Source organism: Numida meleagris, chromosome 11, assembly GCF_002078875.1.
Source record: "Numida meleagris isolate 19003 breed g44 Domestic line chromosome 11, NumMel1.0, whole genome shotgun sequence".
Lineage (NCBI taxonomy): Eukaryota > Metazoa > Chordata > Aves > Galliformes > Numididae > Numida > Numida meleagris.
Genome location: NC_034419.1, coordinates 10,249,555 through 10,268,747, shown reverse-complemented (window position 1 = coordinate 10,268,747; position 19,193 = coordinate 10,249,555). Strand labels below are relative to the sequence as shown.

Sequence of the window (19,193 nt, the reverse complement as noted above, 5' to 3'; positions counted from 1 at the left end):
GGCAAGCAGAGCAGCAACTATGTGATCACAGTGTGGGGTTTCTCTTCCTCCTGTATAAGATGAGATATTCCTACTCCGAACAGCAAACCAAAATGCTCTGCACCCTTGGAATTAAGCATTGGTGGCCTCTGTGTAGGGAATAAGACATCGTTACATCACAACATTGTGAAGAAAAGATTATAACAAAGCAATAAATCCAGGTATGCAGTCATAGAAACACTTGCAGTTGGGGTTTGGGTCTGGGATAAGGGAGACCTCCATCCAAACTAAGGCAGGCAGGCCTGGCTGCTGGCAAGCCTTCGAGCGCTTTGCATTAGTGATCTTGGATCTCTATCACACTGGTTTCACTGCACGTGATGAGCTACAATAAGACAGCTCCCAAAGTCTGGGTTTGGATTAGAAGCTAACTGGCTCTCCCGCACTTTGCGTTGGCTCAGGAAAGTTCAAGGTGACTCCCCAGAGTTCGCCCAAACCATTCAGCCCTGCACAGCTGTCTGAGCACAGCTGGCAGCCTCACCAGCAAAGATATCCTCGAATAGAAATATTTTCTTCGCTGCGTTAGCCAGCCCGGAGCTCCTGAAAGCACAGCCTGTCCGCGCCGAGCTGGCCAGGGCCAGGTCAAACACCGACCGGGGGGCGAAAGGAACTAGCGGCACGGGGCAGAGAGACCCCGGTCCCACCTCCAAAGCCTCGGGGGTGGCTGCAGCCGCCGGTCCGGGGACAGCGGCCACACGGTGTCACCCGTGTCCCACCGCCGGGCTCCAGCTCTGCCGGGCGGGGAGGGCAGAGCGGCGGTGCGCTCCGGAACAAGAACACGGTGCCGGGCCAGGAATCGCAAACCCCTTTTTCACGGCGCTTTTGATAGCTAGGATGCTGCCAAGTTTTTCCACCTGTTCTTTCCTTCCCCATCCATGAGAAAGTCTCCCAGGAGAGGAATTACCACGGTCCAGTGCAGCCACAAGCAGGTTTGAGTGGGGGGGGGGGCGAGGGGGGTGTTGAGTGCGTGTGGGAGTAGGAAAGAGAGGAGGATCAGAGAGACGGAGGTTTGCAATGATCTGCATTACTAACATTTGCACATTCCTAACATCTTCCAGCCTTTGATTTCAAATGTCCTTTAATGGGAAGGAGTTAATATCAACAAGAGGAGATGGTTGGTTTCTTTCTTTTCTTCTTAGATCCATGTTATTTCTCTCTTTTGGACTAGGTCCTTGGAATATTTGGTTTCAAGAACAATTCTTATTAAGGTCTCTCTAGCAGTCTGTCATCTTCTTCCTTATGTCCAGTCTAAATCTCCCCTCTTTTAGTTTGAAACCATTTCCCCCTGTCCTATCACCACAGACCCTGCTAAAGAGGCTGTCCCCTTCTTCCTCATAGCCCCCCTTTAGATACTGAAAGGCCACTATCAGGTCTCCCCAGAAACTGGCATTTTCTGTATACACAAGCATGCCATTAAGCATCTAAGATTTTCTAGCTTGAAAACCCTACATTTGGAGCTGGCAGCTCCTGGCATGTGAGCCAGGTGGCCTCAGGAAAACTGATTCAGCATGTAGCTCCTGCCATCACCCGCAGGACTTGGCTGGATGCAGGGCTTGTGCCCTGCTGAGGCAAATACGACTTCAAATGGGTTTTGACTCTTGACCTGGGAAAGAGGGATTGGGCAAGGAACAGAGGCACTGAGCCTTCCCCTTCTCTCTCCTTTTTCTGCCTGAGTTGCATCTTGCCTGCCTCAGGCATAATCTCTCCTGCTGGGGCTGTAATTTGCCCATTTGTGTCAATTTACAGGTTAAAAAGAAGGATCCCAGTCCTGCTGCTGATGGGTCTCCAGACAGCTTGGGTGTAACTTTCTGCTTCGATGTTCACAGTGTTTGGGATACATGTAAAGGATATGCTTCCTTCTTGGCTTGCAGTCCACCAAGATTCAATGTAAGAGTGCTTAGTCTACTTATCTCTTGTTCTCCCTTTGCTTCTGGAAGCTCTTTAAGCGTGAAGAGATGATAGCTTGTCTTCTTTTCATCTAGAAAGCCTCAGCATGATCCACTGAAAAGGAAAAGGAGGAGGAGAGGAGCCCCCCCTCCTTCTAATATCTTAGCTGACTCATCAGCAGATCTGTATTATTTCTTTTTCTTTTTTTCCTGGTGGTATGTAAGCCTCCGTTGGGGAAAAAGAAAATGTATTTGAAAAAAAAAAAAAAAGGAAAATATATTATCTAATAGTAATAGCTTCTCAGCAAAATGCATTGATGTAATTGTTGAACTTATCTTCCAGGTTCCTTTTCACAACCTTCTCTGAGAAGCTACAGGAAACTTAGTCTCTGCAAAACCCCAAGGAAATGGCACAAACAAGTCCTTACTACACTGCCCTTCCCATGGCTGTAATGCTGAGACATGTTGGCTGCTTTGGCCTCAGTAGAACCAAATGAGGAAAGCCATCAAATGCACATGCCTTTTGTATAAATCTATGCTACCTTAAGCTACTCTGCAAGTTGTGTGCTGTCACTAGGACCAGAGGTGCCATGTTTGCACTGAGGGAGGCCTGCATGTATACATGACAGAGGAGGAAACATTGGAAGCTCTTCATCCTTGAGAGCAAAGGGCTCTGGGTGGGTCCCTTTGTGCCCCTTTCCACTGCTTCTTTAGGTCCTCCTGACCCATCGGAGTGGGAGATCAGGTCTGTTAAGAGCATATGGAGTCATTCCACATCACTAAGTTAGCCTGGAAATGGGAGCTGGCAGCAGCTGTTATGTATTACCACTCAACAGAGGGTTGGCTGCCTGTCAGATTTGTCTGTAGAGCCTCCCTGCACAGGCATGCATGTCCCCATTGCAAAAATCAGCTTCCCAAATGACATCCACTGTGCTTTCTCTGCAGAGGCCCTAGAGACTCCCTTACCCATAAGAAGCCAGAGCCAAGCCATGCTAGGAAAACAGCAGCATGAGGGAATTGGGCTTTGAGTCCTTCTTGTTTTGTGGATAGGTCAAGACCTCCAGTCACTGGGGTCATCAAAGCAATTATAGAGCATACTTAATAAAAGCCTGTGAACATCCGTTATCAGACAGATCGCTGCTATGTGTACAATGGTACAAGACAGAGGCAACCAGATGGCGCTGACCTGTTCAAACACCCTTACTGTGGGCATGGTTTCTGGGGTTTCTCCTGCAGCTTTCCAGCCATTGCCAGTACCTCAGAAGCAACCAGCATTTGGGAGACTAGTTTTCCTTGCTTTTATTACTGAGAAGATACAAGTTGTGGGCTGCTGGAAAGCAACTTCTTTTCACTGAGTTTTTTGGAGATTAATGGAGTGAAAGGGCATTGAAACTCCAGATGCTTCCCAAAATGTTTGGCTCTCCCACCACTCAGCTATCTTCAATCCTTTCCATGAAGCCAGGATCTTCTTTTAGCACAGGCGTCATTTAGGATATCCTACTCTTCTCTTTCATCCAATGATGATTCCAGCTTCAGTTGGCAGAGACCATCAGTTCTGACGTTCCAGAAGCATCTGCTGAGCCTTTCAGACTTCCAGCCCAAGCATTCCAGCTTGCCTTGGAGAGCCCTGTGATGCAACATTTTCTCAAGAGGGCACCTGCTTTCCAAAAACTGCATCTCCCCTTGGTATTTCTGAACACGATGCTGTCCCTTGCTGAGCAAACAGCAAGAAAGCAAAATGGAAACAAGGGAAAATATGACACCCTCCGCTTATAAATGCAAAACGATGGAAAACAATTTTGCCAACTAGGCAACTCAAATTAGACTTATCTCTCTGAGGAATATGGTCGATTTGTAGCTCTTATTACAGTGTAATGCTATTTCCCTAAAAGTTTGTGTGTGCATTTTAATGAATTCATAAAACCCGGACTGTAAATGCCCCATGGGGGAAACCTGGCAGCTCTTTAATTCAGCATTAAAGCTCAACTGATGTCAATTGAATTGATTTCTGTGCATAGAAATTGCATTCGTTGAATGAAAACTTTAGCCCTTGCCATTCCCCCTTTTAAAGCTCGCTGTATTACAGTTGGCTCCTTGAGTCAGGTTCAATTACATGTTGAAAGTTTATAATCTGGCGTGCTGAATAGAGGCTGTGAAATCAAGAGAGAAAACCTAGCTAACCTGATTAAACCTTATACCACAGCCATCCTGGGGCCAGTGAATCCTTACTGTAGCACTGGGGAATGAGTGTGCAGCATGTCCTGATTGCAGCCCAAGATTTTATTCTGGTAACAGCCACAGTGACCTCAGTGTCTCTAATGGGAGCTCAGAGCTCTGACCTAATTTTAAGGTTTTCCTCTTTTAGCCTAGGGAGAGCTCTGAACCAAATAGGAATTGGGAAGGGAAAGGTTCAGGGGCTTCAGGTTTGGATTCTCTCTTGTGTTAGGCACGTCTGTGTTAGGGTACAATCCCACAAAGGGCAATTTGCAGTCATGTTCCATGTGGGTTTACAATCCTTGACTTCTGCTCTTAGCCCAGGGAGACTCCAGTAATCCCCCAAATTTTGGCCCAAATGGAGTCAAAGCCAGGAAAGTTTTGGTCACTGGAAAGTTTTAGTTGTTTCCACAGATCCCACCTCCATCTGCTGGAATTGCTGCTAACTTCTGCAGTTATTTCAGCAGATGCAATCTACAACAAATCCCACATTTTGGATTTTGTTTGCAGAATTGCTCCCAGTTCTCCCATGAACATAGCAGAAATCTGATGAAAGCGGCCTTCGCTCGCATCGTTCCGTCGAGGGTCAGATTAACATGTGCTGCTCTTTGCTTTCCCAGTATTTCTGGTACTTCTAATGCTCTTTCACTGCTCCCAGAACTGAAAGCACATGAAGAAAAACACTGTACGGTCCTCCCACTATTAAAAAACAATCACATAATATTCATCCCCTCTGTTTCAGCTTTCAGTGGAGGACTGACTTATGCAAACTGTTTGCTTATCCCGAGGCAACGCTGCCGTCACTCGCACAGCATGGAGCCACCCTCCAAAGCCTCCTTCAGTTTGTTTCGGTTGTATGCAAAGAATTGCTCCCTAGTAACAGGGGTGAGTGTCAGCCTGGCGTATTACAGCCAGGTTCATTACAGCCACGGCTCCTCACACACCCATCTGAGATGTGCGTTATCATCTTTCTTCATAGGCAGAGTGAGCATTAGAGATGCTCAGCAACTTGGGAGGAGCTGCTCTGTTTTCTGACTGCCAGCCCTGTGCTGTGGCCTCAGCTCAATGCCTCCCTGGGGTGAGTGAGATACGCCTGAGCCCCGAGTCCAAAGTTTTGTATGAAACAACTTTCCTTAATTTGATGCTTCAACCTGCAGTTTAAACCTCTGTCCCCCCTGGCAGCCCCTCAGCCACTCTGGGGCTGCCTGCGGTCACTGTAATAATGCCAACCAGAGAAGCCTTAATCCTTTAGTGAAGGATAACTGCAGGTCTCTGCTTTTATTCCATCTGCTGATCTAAGGGAAAAACCTCGTCCCCTTCATGGCTGTGGAAGGTAGGTCAAGGACAAGATGTTTTGCTGTGTCTGGGTTAGAAAGAGCTTCTGTAGCAATGTGCGCTCTGTGGGGCACAAAGCAAGGCCCCTGAGGTCCGTGCTAAGTGATCAGACAGACACAGGACAGGCTGCGCACTCACCACTGGGAGCCTCCATTAGGGCTGGGATCTATTTCCATCACCCACACGATTGTTTTCTAGTCCCAGTCCAATAAATCTTTTCCAGTCTCACCTCACCCCAAACTTGTCTCCAGCAGTGCCGTAAGAGCAGAGTTAATTGCAGACGCACACCTTTCTTTGAGCACTTTGTATGAGCTGTGCCTTTCACACTGGGACAAAGGCTGCCAAACACACAGAAGGTGTTTAAGAAATTGTCACAGATGACAATTAGCATAAATGATACAAAAGCAGAGAAAACAGACTCTACGGGCTTTGAAAAGCAACCGGTGATTTTGTGCACAGCATCACAGAAAGACCTGAGCAATCTCTCAGAAAACACAACAGAAAAATATAGCAGAAAACTTCCCTTGAGTTTCAAGTTCTATTTTCCTTTGCTCTTTTTTTTTAGCTTCTTGAGCCTAACGCCGTATCCCATAGACTCACCATGCAGCCCTTTGCAGGATTGTACTTCTCCATTATTGGGCGTGCTTTCTTACTGCCACGAGCTACAGAGCTGGTAGGTCTCTACAGGCCTACCAGAGTAAGGGAATTAGAGAAGATGATCACAGAATCGTTTGAGTTGGAAGGAACCTTTAAAGGCCATCCTGGTCCAACCCCTCTGCAATGAGCAGGGACACCTACAGCTCCATCAGGTGCTCAGACCCCGTCCAGCCTGACCTTGGCTGTCTCCAGGGATTGGGCACCACCACCCCTCTGGGCAGCCTGTGCCGGTGCCTCACTGCCCTTAGCATAAAAACCTTTTTCCTTATGACTATCAAGCATGCAGAGGATTATTTGCTTCATAGCTACATGCTTAAGTGGGAGCACACACTGATAACCAATGTCCCCAGGTCCTTCCAAACATCTCCCGAAAGTCACAGCTGGCTTGATACACTTTGGGTAGAGAGAAGCAGCAAAGGAAGAAAGAAGTTAATGTTCCACTTTAAAGTGAACCCTCATTTCCCTCCCCATATAGCAGGGAGGGAATGTCCTTAGCGTAGATCATGTGCTTATCACTTTACAGCCGCTACATACTTCGCTTTGTTGGGTTTGCCAAGCAACATGGCTGAGATGTAAATTGTCAAGAAGCAAGGCACAGCAGAAGGACACTTCCTCCCCTCTCCTTTCATTCACATTTTACTTTTGCTGTATCATCAACTTTAGGCACCCAGCAAAAATAGCCGTGAAATATGGAAATGCTTCGTTCATAGCGCAGTGATTTTTAAAGGCTTCTGCTGTGCAAATGCAGCTTCTATAGTCTCGTCATCTCCACTGTAACAGCGCTTCCTCGCTATTTCACTGAATAAGCAGATACAACGGGAAACTATTCACCAGACTAAAACAACATCAAAAGCCCATTAAAGTTCTGGTTTAAACTCTCCAAAAAGGATGGAAATTCGCAGCAAAATGACAGGCACCTGGGATCTGTTCGCAGCTAGCCATCACTCCTAGCATTATCTCACTGCACTGGCAAGCTGGATGCCTGGCGCTCAGCTGTGAGCTTCTAGATGTTAGTGGGTTTAAAACAAACTCTGAAAGGCCTTTTCAGTGCTGCTCCTTCTTAAACAAGCTGAAGCTTTCCTCTGCTTCCCCTTTTCTTTTCCCATCTACTTTGAAATGGGCAGGCAGGGCAGGAGGCTAAGAGGGTTCCAGTGCAAGAACAAAAGGATGCTCATTCTGCAGGGCTTGATGGGGCTCTGTACTGGCAGCATCGGAAATGCCCTCTGCCTTGCTCTTCTCTGTACAGAAGAGAGCCAAGACCCTACTCTACAACCTGTCTAACATTTACTCTGCTGAGATAGTGCTGGCTCTGGAGCGTGCTGCAGCCAAGTGCTCAACCATTTCTCTGCATCATAGAATCAGTATGGTTAGAAAGACCAACAAAATTGTCTAGTCCAACCATCAACCCATGCCTGTGATCATTCTAAACCATATCACCCTGTGCCATATCTACCTATCTCTTGAACCCCTCTAGGGACGGTAACTCCATCACCTCCCTAAGAATCCCATTCCAATGCCTCACTGCTCTGAGAATAAATTTACCCTAATATCCAACCTGAACCTCCCCCTGTGCAACTTCAGGCCATTACCTCTTGTCCCATTACCCCAACCCTACCTTGCTGAGACTCTCCTGTAGTAGTCCAAAGCGCCTTCTACTTCCTTAAATGTAAATAAGAGATGAGGAGTATCATGCTCATCTACAGGCAAATTAATAGCGGGGAAGTAAGGTTTGGCTATTAATTGATTAAACTTCATTAAGCAATGAGTTGGTGTGGTCAATCACTGCTCAAGTGGTAGTCTCCTGTGATGGTAAACCAGCTGATGACCCTCTTAATATTTAACAAGAAGATCCACGTAAATGGCTCGTGCAGGTTCATCATACCACTTCATATTCAGATCACGGTTATCTTTAAGGAACTTCTTTGATGATGCAATCCTACAGCTGTTTCTCTAAATCCTTGTAACTTTGTTGCTCTTCTGCCCCTGGAACCACCGCACCTAATGCACTGATAAGGGAGGATAGTTTTAGACTAAAAGGGGAGACTTAAATTAGGTGTCAGGAGGAAATTTTTCATTGAGAGTGATGAAGTGCTGGCATAGCTGCCCTGAGAGGCTGTGGGTGCCCCATCCCTGGAGACACTCAAGGCCAGGCTGGATGGGAACCTGGGCAGCCTGATCTAGTGATTGGCAACCCTGCCCATAGCAGAGAGCTGGAAATGGGTGATCTCTGAGGTTCCTTCCAACCCAAACCGTTCTGTGATTTTCTTCCCTCCATCAGTTCATTGGGTGTCTGCAGAAATTCAAGTAAGATCATGAACATGGGAAGGGCAGGCCTAGTGCTGGGCACCCTGCACACTCTTCTCCCCAGGTGGCTGGTTACATGGGGAGCAGGGCAAGGATTGGGTTTGGCTTCTTGAAGAGCTGCTCCTGGGGTCCTAACTGAGCTTAACGGGCCTATGGATGCTTTGCAGGTTCTATCAATTAATTTAACCAACTCAAAAATCAAAGAACTATGTTACCAAAGCTAACCTGTTATTGATCATTGTAAACTACCAAATGCAGCTGTCAAATCAAAGTCAAATCAGCAAGCAAATTTCAGTGTGAGGCTGGAGCTGCATTGCTATATTAAGCAAATCATCAACTGCACAGCACAAATAACCTGTCCTTACAAAATCCCAGAAGATTCAGAGGAAGTGGTTATATATGCAGTGTGGAAATGGGAAACTTCACTTAGTGCCGAGTTGTGTCTGCTGCTATTCCCTTGCCCTTTGCTAGAACTGAAAACAGGCAGGCTTTGAATCCAAGCAACTTTAAATCTGAAACAAGGGCAGATAATGAAGAGCAAATAAGCTTTATTTCCATCTGCTCTCCAAAAGTAGAAAAGCTGCGTTTTTGATTTCAGCAGAAGCACAGGGAAAGACTTGCATGACTTCAAGATCTCCCGATTGGAATAAAAAACCAGAAGTCTCAGAGGTAGTTAGCTGTGTCTCTATTCCTCTTGTGCATCCTCTGTACTGCAGTTTGACATCTCTAAATATCCTTGCTGTCTGCAGAGACGGCAGGCTATTTTGTGCTTCATTCACTGTACGCTGTCAAAAGAAGGAGAAATCCCTGCCCTGCAGGCTCAGTCCTGGAGGATTTTATTTTGCTGCTCTCAGTATAAAGCAAAGCCTGTGTCTGTCTCCTCTCTGCTGATCTCCTGCAAGGTCCAGTGCCTTCTCCTCTTTTGCCTGTCACTGCTCACCCCTCTGTCAGGGGCTCCACGCTGCCTGTGTCCCCGTCCCTCTGAGCATGGCCACAAGGGGAGAAGAGCCTCATGCACACTGCATCCATCATCGCTCATCCCAGCAGAAAATTTTCAGAAGGGACTTCAGTGTCACAGCAGTCTTTGTCCTGCTGACCTGCCTCTGTAAAGCGTAGGAAAGCTGGGATGGGAAAGAGAACGGGAAGCTGTGCTCTGAGGACAGCTTGCCCCTTTTGCAGCGGGTTTCCTGCATGAAATCCAGTGCTGCATGCAGAGTGCATTAATATTGTAAATCCTTATAAACATCTGATAAAAGAGTCAGCCTGTCAAAAAAAATGAAATTCTCCATATGCTAGATATAGAAATGCAACCTGAAATCCTTTTAAAGAGAATCTGATAAATAGTGAGAATCTAGGGTGGCAGCAAGGATAGAGCTTAGATCTCACTGCTCCCTTAATGTGATCTCCAGAAGAGTCCTACTAAGAGAGGTCGTGGAGCTGGCAGGACTCCACGGTGACCTATCACCAAGTTGAGAGGGCTGTGTCAATGCTGGCTTGTTGGCCTGCTGTCTCTGTGTTGGAATTAGACTGGATATAAGGAAACAGATTTTTATTATAAGGGCAGTGAGGCACTGGCACAAGGTGCCCAGAGAGGTGGTGGTGCCCCATCCCTGGAGACTGCCAAGGTCAGGCTGGATGGGCTCTGAGCACCTGATGGAGCTGTGGGTGTCCCTGTTCATTGCAGGGATTGGAACAGATGGACTTCAAGCGTCCCTTCCAACTCAATGATTCTATGACTCTATGATAAGAAAACTCCGTATCTCTGCAATGCTCTGCACCTCTTACAACAGAGGATCAAATGGGCTGCTTGCTATTGAGATATTTGGCAGATGGCATCACAGAAGATGAGGCGTGATTCGCAGCTTTGTCCTTGTCCAGATCCTCTGAACTCTGCTGGATCGGCCACTTGCTGTGCTAAGCATCCCCATGTTCTTCCCAGGGGGCTCTCATCTGAGGGACGCAGCCGCAGCCCCGGTTTGATCCTGCCTGGTGAGCAGCTGGGTGAGTTGTGCTGCTGGAACGGGAGAGAAACCAAAGGAATGCAGAAGGGGGGGCCCAAATTAAAACTACACTTGGGATGTGAATGAGGGAATGAAGCAAGAACTGGGATGTTGTGGCCTGAGTGAACTGCAAAGGATGTGAGAAGAATCTTTCATGATGAGAAACAAATTGTGTAGTAGTTGATCGCTTGTTAAAATTACTTTTTGTTGAACACATAGGGACCATATGGACAAATGGTTCAGATGAGTTTAATTCTGATTTTAGGAATTTGCTTTTGGAACCTTCTGTAGTTCTCCTGCTTCCACTCTTGGCTGATGAACCTTGTGATTCCAGCCATCTCTCCTCTTGCCTCTCTTTCATTCATAGAATCATTACATCTTCAGGGTTGGAAAAGACCTCTAAGATCATCTCATCCAACTAACAGCCCCTGCCTGTGACTGCTCCAGACCATTTTCCACAGTGCCACATTTACCCTTTCCTTGAGCATCTCCAGGAACGGTGACTCCACCACTCCCTGGGCAGCCTGTGCCAGTGCCCAACCACTCTTTCGGAGAGGAAATTTTTCCCAATACCCAACTGGAACCTCCCCTGGAGCAACTTAAGGCCATCACCTCTTGTCCTGTCCCAATTCCCTTTTGCTCATGTGCCCTTTAAGCTCAGTTTTCTCTCTCTTTTCCTGCCTTTCTCCTCACTATTGTCCATGCCTTCCCAGGGAAGCTCCTTGTATCAGCACCGTGCCCCACAGACCACAGCACCGACCTGCAGGGCTGAAGCAGATCCAAGGTGTTCATCATCCCTCAACCTACACAATGAAGGGTCATAGCTTTCCTTGTGCCTCTCCTGCAAATGTCTCACATCATTTTAAAGATTCATAGGACAGAGGTTCTGCAGCCCCTGAAGGTAGCCTGCTCTGATGCTTGAGTATCTGTGGTTTCACATAAATCATTGCCAAGTGGACACAACCACATTTAACTGAGCACCTTCAGATCACACCTTTCACCTTCTTCTTAAGCCCTTGTGCCTCTGTGATGTGAAATTTTCTCTTTAGCAAAAGAGTTTCCCACAATAGGCAGCGCAACGTGGCACTCAGGGCCGTGTTGCAGAACCTTCGTGCCCTCACAGGCTCCGAGGAGGATAAAAATGCCATTTCCCGGTGGGTGTTGAAAGAGGCCAGGTGCTCAGGCAGAGCAAATCCCGGAGATGTCAGAGTTCTCTGCAGAGGAAATTAAAAAAAAAATGTAATGTCCTTTCAGGTAATTCAAAACAGTTCACTTTTAACAAACAGAGATGTCATGCCTCAATTTGACTTGATTTTGTGTCGTATTTATAGCACATAATATAATGAAAAAAATAAATGGAAAGTCATTTCAAAATGAAAACTAAAAATGTTTCTCTTCCAAATTGTTGAAACGGGGCTTTTCAACCATTTCAAAATGATGCTTTCAATCTCTTTTTTTTTTTTTCCCAAGCCAAGAAATGCATTGAAAACACCACAGAACTTTTCAGTTTCCACAAATTGACATTTTTCATTGAAATTCGTGTATCTGTAAAGGTGTTTTTTTCTTTTTTTTTAAAATCCAAGGATCTTAAACATTAATTTGTTGTTAGGCCTCAGAGCGCTTCTGAATGGTAGTTAAGTGTTATGATCCTCATTTTGCAGAAAGGGAATCTGACTCATAAAGAAACATAAAGTGCAATTGAGTTCCCACTTACTTCAGTGGAAGAATTGATGTGCCCAAGGTCAGAGAGAAAGTCGATAGCGGAGCTGGGGAAAAGAAGCAGGAGTTTTGAAGCCAGTGCCTTTCATGCAGCCACCAGACAGCCCTCCCTTTGCTGAGAGATCCAACCCCAAGGTAGGTAACGGCCACTCTAAACATCATCCCAAAATGGAAATGGCTCCAGACCTGTGAAGAGACCAAGGTCTTCCCCCTCAAAGGCTGTGAGTCGGCCTCATTCTTCCCCTCGAAGCCATCCAGCTGCTTTGGGTTGGATCCCACTTGTTTCTTGTGTAGCAGAAAACTCCTATTGACTTCCATGACTGAACCCTTGGTCCACCTCTCGTGGAAGTCAATAGCACTCTTGTGGTTTAACTTGTGGTTATTGGTTTCTGCAGAACACCAGCCCTTCTTCTCTGCTCGTGCCTCAGGAATAAAGAGCAGAACAAAGCTGTCAGGAGGCAGTCACATTTTATTGCAATGCTGAATAACTAGTTTCTGGATTAACTTAGAAATTTATGGAGCTAAAATACAGAATGTACCCAGCATTGGAAAACAATATATTAGTGTGCGCAGCTGCTGCACACAAGGGTTTAAGATACTGTCTTGTCAGTCCCTGTGTGCTGCTGTGCCTTGCAGGCACGGCTACTAAATCTCTTCCAGCCATGGATTTGTGCACCCTGTGCATGGTGACACAAATCCACCCATCCGCCCTGTGCCTGAGGTTTTTTCCCCTCCTGTCTCTACAGGGCCGTGTGTGTTTCTCTGTCTTTCCACCATCTCACTCCACCCAGTGCTGTGCAGTCAGAGCTCAGGTGGCAGCTCAACCCTTCTGCATGTACCTTTGCTCCAGCGCTTAAATTGGTCACGGGTTACTGCAGCACAGACACGTTTTATGCTCTCCCTCCCCCACCCCCATCATTTGGATTCACATAATCAAGCGACTTGCAGCTGAAATTGCTCATAGAAAAAATAATTTTAAATTGGTTCATTAATGCTCATTTACGCAGAATTCTTAAATATGATAAGAACATGAGAGCAAAAGAGAATGGATCTGAATGGGAGTAGGAGGATGTTGAAAGCAACTTTCCTGTGATTGTGAAATTTTGTGTATAAATATGTTTAGACAATGTGAAAAGTCAATTTAAGAAGCTAGGATACATGCATCCACAGCATGGGAGGGGATATCTTAGAGAATGCAGACATCCTGCAGCTTGAGCTGTCTTGTTTCCTGGGGTGGTACAGGCGTCTGATTTGGTGCAAAACCAAAGTAACACTGTGACAGTCACTTAGCAGCAGTCTGCGAAAAGGGAAACGAGCTGAGAATGGACATTTCGTAAATAGGCTCATGGTTATGGAACAGAATCATAGAATCACTTTTGTTGCAAAAGACCACGAAGATCACCGAGCCCAACCACTAACCCACTCCCACCGACCACATCGTTCAGTGCCACATCTCCACAGCTCTGGAACACCTCCAAAGACGGTGACTCCACTACTCACTGGGCAGCCTGTGCCAGTGCCTTACCACTCTTTTAAAGAAGAAATACATCAGCACTGAAGTGCTGGCCTCAGAAACTGAGACGAGCTGCCGTAGCAAGAGCCCATGCAGTCCGGTTGCTCTCTCATTCATCAGAATTAACCAATGATCCAGCAATGTTCCTGGTACTGGCCACGTACTCCTCGGGAGGAATTAAACTTCTGAAATGCATCTAATTGTACAGCATCATAACAAAGAGGTCCTCTGGCAATTACTTCCTGAGTTAGTCACTGATCAACTTACACTGTGAAGCATGAGGATTGATGGCTCTTGTAATTTTATTTAATAAAGATCAATTTAAATAGTCTGCCTTAAAAACAAAAGGAAGGTTAATGAAGGTAGGGTCTTAAATTATATAGATCACAGCTCTGATTTTCATGCTAACAGAAAACAGATCAATGGCAACTGTGCAGTATAATTGGAAATGTAAGAAAACTGAAAACAGCCATACTGTGGAAAAGGTAATAAATACTGCTGGCAGACTGGAACGGGGGCTATCAGAGGAGGGTAATACTGAATAGAGAAAGATGAACAAAAGTCTTGCCAGAGAAGAGGCAGAGAGGTCAGGCTGCAATTCAATCAATGGGAAGCACGGGTGCTTCTGTATTACTGTGCCAAGTCCTATCAGGATTTGCAGTGTGCTGGAGTCTCCTTCAGACCTGATTCGCCATCCAGAGCGGTGAAAATAAGCACACATACATATATATACTCCGAGCAGCACTGTGTTCCCAGGACCAGGTAGGAGCGAGGGGCTGCAGAGAGCTCTGTTAACACCCCAGTGTGAAAGGGGCACATTTACAACTGGGAGGTGTCAGGAGGGCTCAGAGCTCAGCAAGGGACCACTGTGCTTCGGCATACAGCCACCAGCACGCCGCCTGCCTCCCAGGTAAACGTTCCTGCATGCAGCTAATGAAGGGGCTCATTAGCAGTCTGCACAGCCATTGATCAGCCTCACTCACTTAGGCATGGGAGCTGTGCTTGTGTTTGGACCTGTGGAAGCTTCTCCCAATGCAAGGCTTCTCCCTCTCGCAGGATGCGACCATAATATCTTAAGCCATCTCGTGCTCAACAGCAGAGCAGCACTGCTGCCTACCTGCAAATAAAAGCATCCTTCTTTCTGTCTGAGAAACTTGCCACTGTTGACTTTTCTAGCTTTTGTGAATTGGACTAACATTTGTTACGGCTGGTCTGTGGAGAGCTTGGAGAAGTCCTTTCAAGTCTCATCAAAGCAATCTTTGACATAGAGATGGTCGCCCCACCTTTGTGTTAGCAGACAGCTAAATAGATGCATTCGTGAAATGTAAAGTGATCATCTTTATCAAGGGGATCGGTGGAATGCCACATACTACGGCATTTCTTGCTTTCTTGAGACTGAGTGATAAATCAGCATGGGTAAACTTCAAAAGGTTGATGGCTTAGAAGAGCTTAGCATGTGGTATGGCTATCTCCCAGACCTCAAGGCAAGAAATAGCATGGGATCGGACCCTCTTATTAGTATTTCAGCATACACAGCCAAAACCCGACTGCGTGAAAGTAAAGCAGACTCTAATGCTCAATCACATATTTTCTGATCACAGTCATCTTTCATAGTTCAAGTTTAGGCACAATATTTGAGTTAGTTCTCATTTTATTTAGAGTAAATGTTCAAGAACTCTTCTTTTACATGCTTTCAACAACAGCCCTGCTCCTTAGCCTTTATTAAGGAACCCCAGGGTTAAGGTCCCACTGCAAAAGGATAACCGTGCTTTTTCTCAGCCTCTTTCTTCACTGCTTCTAAGCTTGTACGGCATGAAAAGCACATGGTTCTCATCACTCTGCAGTCCCCAAGTATCTGTTGCATGTTAACCATCTGTAACGTTCCCTACTACCCTGCATGGGAGGTATCCAAAACTTGAAATGCAATTAAATGGATGTGAGTTACATCAATCTACCACAGCTGCAGAAATACTGCTTCATCTATTTACTGGTTAGGGATGCTGATAAAGAATGCAGATGTTTCCAAAGTACTGAGACAAGCTCAAAATGCAGCTGCCGTTGGATCCTGACTCTGCCATCTCTTGCTGTTCAAGGGCTGCCCAGACTTTAGTTCTGAGATGTAAACTTCATCAGAACGTCCTTCTCTTTCTAACAGTGAAGGAAAAGCCTTTTGCTTGCTTCAGTCACTAGCAAAGGGCTCTGCACCGTGTCGCCTTCCCTTGCCAGAGCAGCCCTGCTGTTACCTGCTGCCTATTTTCATGTAAGTCTTCTAGGAAACAAAACTTGAGTGTGTAACTAGTGGAGGACTTCGCCTTGCTTCACGTGGTTCATCTTGGAGTCAGTCACTTGCACCACATCTTCGCACAAATGCACTCTTAGTCAGTAGAGAGCACCTCAAAGTGCTGTCCCTCTCTAAGAGAGCACCTAAGAAGTATATCAGTACGCTTAATTGAAAAAAATAAATGCGCATCAAAAGCATGCATTGATATTCTGATATGTGTGAGGGATTCTAGCACTTTTCTTGGCAGAACGGTATGGTCTGAAAGATCTATTTGTGCTCTGCAGGATAAACTCCTCTATACCCGAATAAATCAGTGGGAATAAGTGCATTAAAGTGAAAGGAGTTATTTCAGTGCTAAGTATTGCAGAAGCAGTACAAGCCAGCTCTCTCTAATATGTCTCTGTCTGCTGTCCAAAAGCTATATATTCATATGTGGGCAAATCCTCATGGCTTTAATCCCTTCTGACTTGCAGAGCTGCACACTTCAGCAGTCTTGCCCAGGGATTCAGGATTTGGGCAGACAGGCAGAAGTCCCACTCCTCAGCCTATATGTACCTCAACCTCTGCATGCCTCAGCCTTCATGTGCCTCTTCCTTTCCCTGTGCTGCTGCCACCTGTGCCTTCTTATAGCATCCCAAAAAGTTCCTGTTATCTCTCCTTTGCATTTATTCTTTTCCAATATTGGCAGATGGTCACAAGCCACTCTCCTGTTTTCTCTTTCTACATGTCTCTGCTTGTTGGCACATTTTCTCCATCATGTCTTGGAAACTTTCAGCTTTTAACTCTCAGTGTGTCACCTGGTTGTGTCCCTTCAGAGCCATAAAAGGAAATGATTGCTCAGAGAGGCAGAGCTATACGTCTCTTTCCAGAGTGCACCATGGTTTGGTGGATGAAGTGAAAAAACTTTGTGTGGAGGAGGGATGTCTTTCAACACATCCATTTGCCAGGAGGAGAAATATGGCAGTGGGGCTGCTGAAAAAGGAGGAAGGAAAGAAGCTAATTAGTTGTGCAAGGCAGCTCTGAGAGAAAAAATACAGAAATAAAGGAGTTAAAGCTCAGATGAGCTTCAAATCCTGAGGCAGCTTCCATGCTCTTTCATGTCTGTATTTAATAATGCACAAGTCCAGTGCTCACAGGGCTTCTGATTTGTGCTGACGGAGAGCTGACCAGCCCAGCCTGCTGTCTGCCAGCTCTCAGAGGTCTTTTTTTCCCCTCCTCTTTTCCCCTCAGCCTGTGCTGAGCCCTGGGGCTGTACCTCACTTGCTGTTCTCCCACTACCCCAGACCCAATGGGATCGGCCTGGTGGAACAGCATCTCTCTACCCATACTCTGTCCCAGGAAACCCCACAGAACCAACCCTGGAGCATGTGAAAGCCAAGTGCCGTAGAGAAATAAAAGCTTTAAGATTAGGACATAGGGGACCCTCCAATCCATACCTCCATGTGACTGCCTAACAAATTTGCAGGTGTGGTCCCTCCTGAAATACACTTCTCCATCGCATTCCCCTCTGTTAATAATCAGCTGTCCTGGGAGATCATTCAGTGTTTGCAATGCAGCAATAAGTGCTTATTCTGGACAAACAGAGCTTGTTAAGAAAGACTTTTAGGTCTTCTTGCTGGCCTGGTTGCTAGGAAACTGGAAAAGCTACAGTAAAGCTGTTTGAGTGTGCTAGAGTCTATTGCTGGCAATCAGTGTCACTTGCCCTAGACGATAGCCCGCAGCCTTTAAAAATACTGCAACATACCCTGATGCCATCGCATGAGTCCTGCAGATGTCGTCAGGGCATGCAGTTAATTAAGCAGCCTGTGTTTGTGTGTTTGGAGCCCAGGAGTCCAATGCAAATGTCGCCATTTCAAAGGCTTTAGAGAAGTGTTTAGGATGGCACAAGTTATGTGGATTGCTGGCCTGGCTCATTAAAAGTCAGAGCTGATCAAGGTGTGAGTTTGCAGCAGGGTGGGAGGAATCTCTTGTGAGGTTTTGCAATTAATAGCCCCCTGGTCTCACGCTGTGTTGAATGCGGCCCCTACCTGGAGCCTGGGAAGCCATTCTGAACAGGGTGGCAGCTCTCCCTGCTCAGGCTGACCATTATCACCCTTCAGGGATGACCATGCTCGCCCCTTAGAGGTGAACACCCTCACCCTTTAAGCATCTCTGGGCCCTTCTCAAAGGATACATATACACCTTAATCTTATTAGAGAAAATCTTCTTAGGCCAAATAAATCCCCAACATAATCCCAATTGTCAGGAGGCATGTGGTCTCCTGAGGCACCAGACATGCATGAGAACATGGAGATGAGAGCTTTGGTGTGCCTTCAAGAGGACGTCGGAAGAAACAGAGCAGATAGGGGAACTTCTCCAATGGGATGAGCAGCCCTGAGGGGCAGCCTGGAGGACAAGTACACAATGGACCATGCACTCATGAGCCTGGCACAGCCTTTGGGGAGGGAGATGCTCTGGTGGTGGGGATGCAGCCTCTGACACCACCGTGTGTCAGCTGCTTCATAACAGTCCTCTTCTCATCCTCTACGCAGCTCTGCTTTCCTGCAAAGAGAACAAACGTATTTTTCTTTATTTTTCTTCGTAACTTTTCCATTTCCATGGAAACCTTCCCTAGGAAAATGCTGGGCAAGGGTTTTGGGGAGAGGAAATCTTTGTGGAAGCACTAACTTTTTGGCTAAAAGTTGTTTTTTTATAGGTTACCAGATGTATGGCTAGAGGAGACTAAAAATATAGACAAGTAGAACTGTTAACCACTTACATCCAGATAATGCATCTCCATGGCAAAGACTGTGTTAAGATGAGGATGCCTCTGCTCTTAATATGGAAACAGTGATGGTTTCAGAGCCCACTCCTTCCCTTGTCTGCAAAGGTGCATCATAGCTGCTATTTATGGACATGTGGCTATGTTTTTCTTGCTGGCCTTTCTTTAATACCTCAAAATCTTTAGGACTCTCTTCAAAGGAGATGTCAAATTGCACTGAAATGCTATTTTTATTTGCTAAGCAAGACAGAAATACAACAGAAAACAGAAGTCCACTGTGCCTGAAGTTATTAATGAATTACTCTTTTTTAAAAAATTCAGACACTTTATTGTGGGTATTCACATGACAAAAGCATTGTCAAGCCCATAATGTATGATTTGACAAGACAGTGATTTTCAGCTGTTTTTACTTTGGGGATCCTGGCTGCTTTCCAGCAGAGGGCTGTGAACCCCTCCATCCCCATCCCATTCCCTCCATGGCTGCTCC

The 19,193-nt window shown here is 46.2% G+C and overlaps 1 long non-coding RNA gene across 1 annotated transcript; it reads left to right on the top strand.

Annotated features, from left to right (window-relative positions):
* Positions 749-4,351, top strand: LOC110405046. The gene is made up of 3 exons (XR_002442651.1): positions 749-965; positions 1,783-1,923; positions 2,266-4,351. It is a non-coding gene; the product is annotated as an uncharacterized LOC110405046 (long non-coding RNA).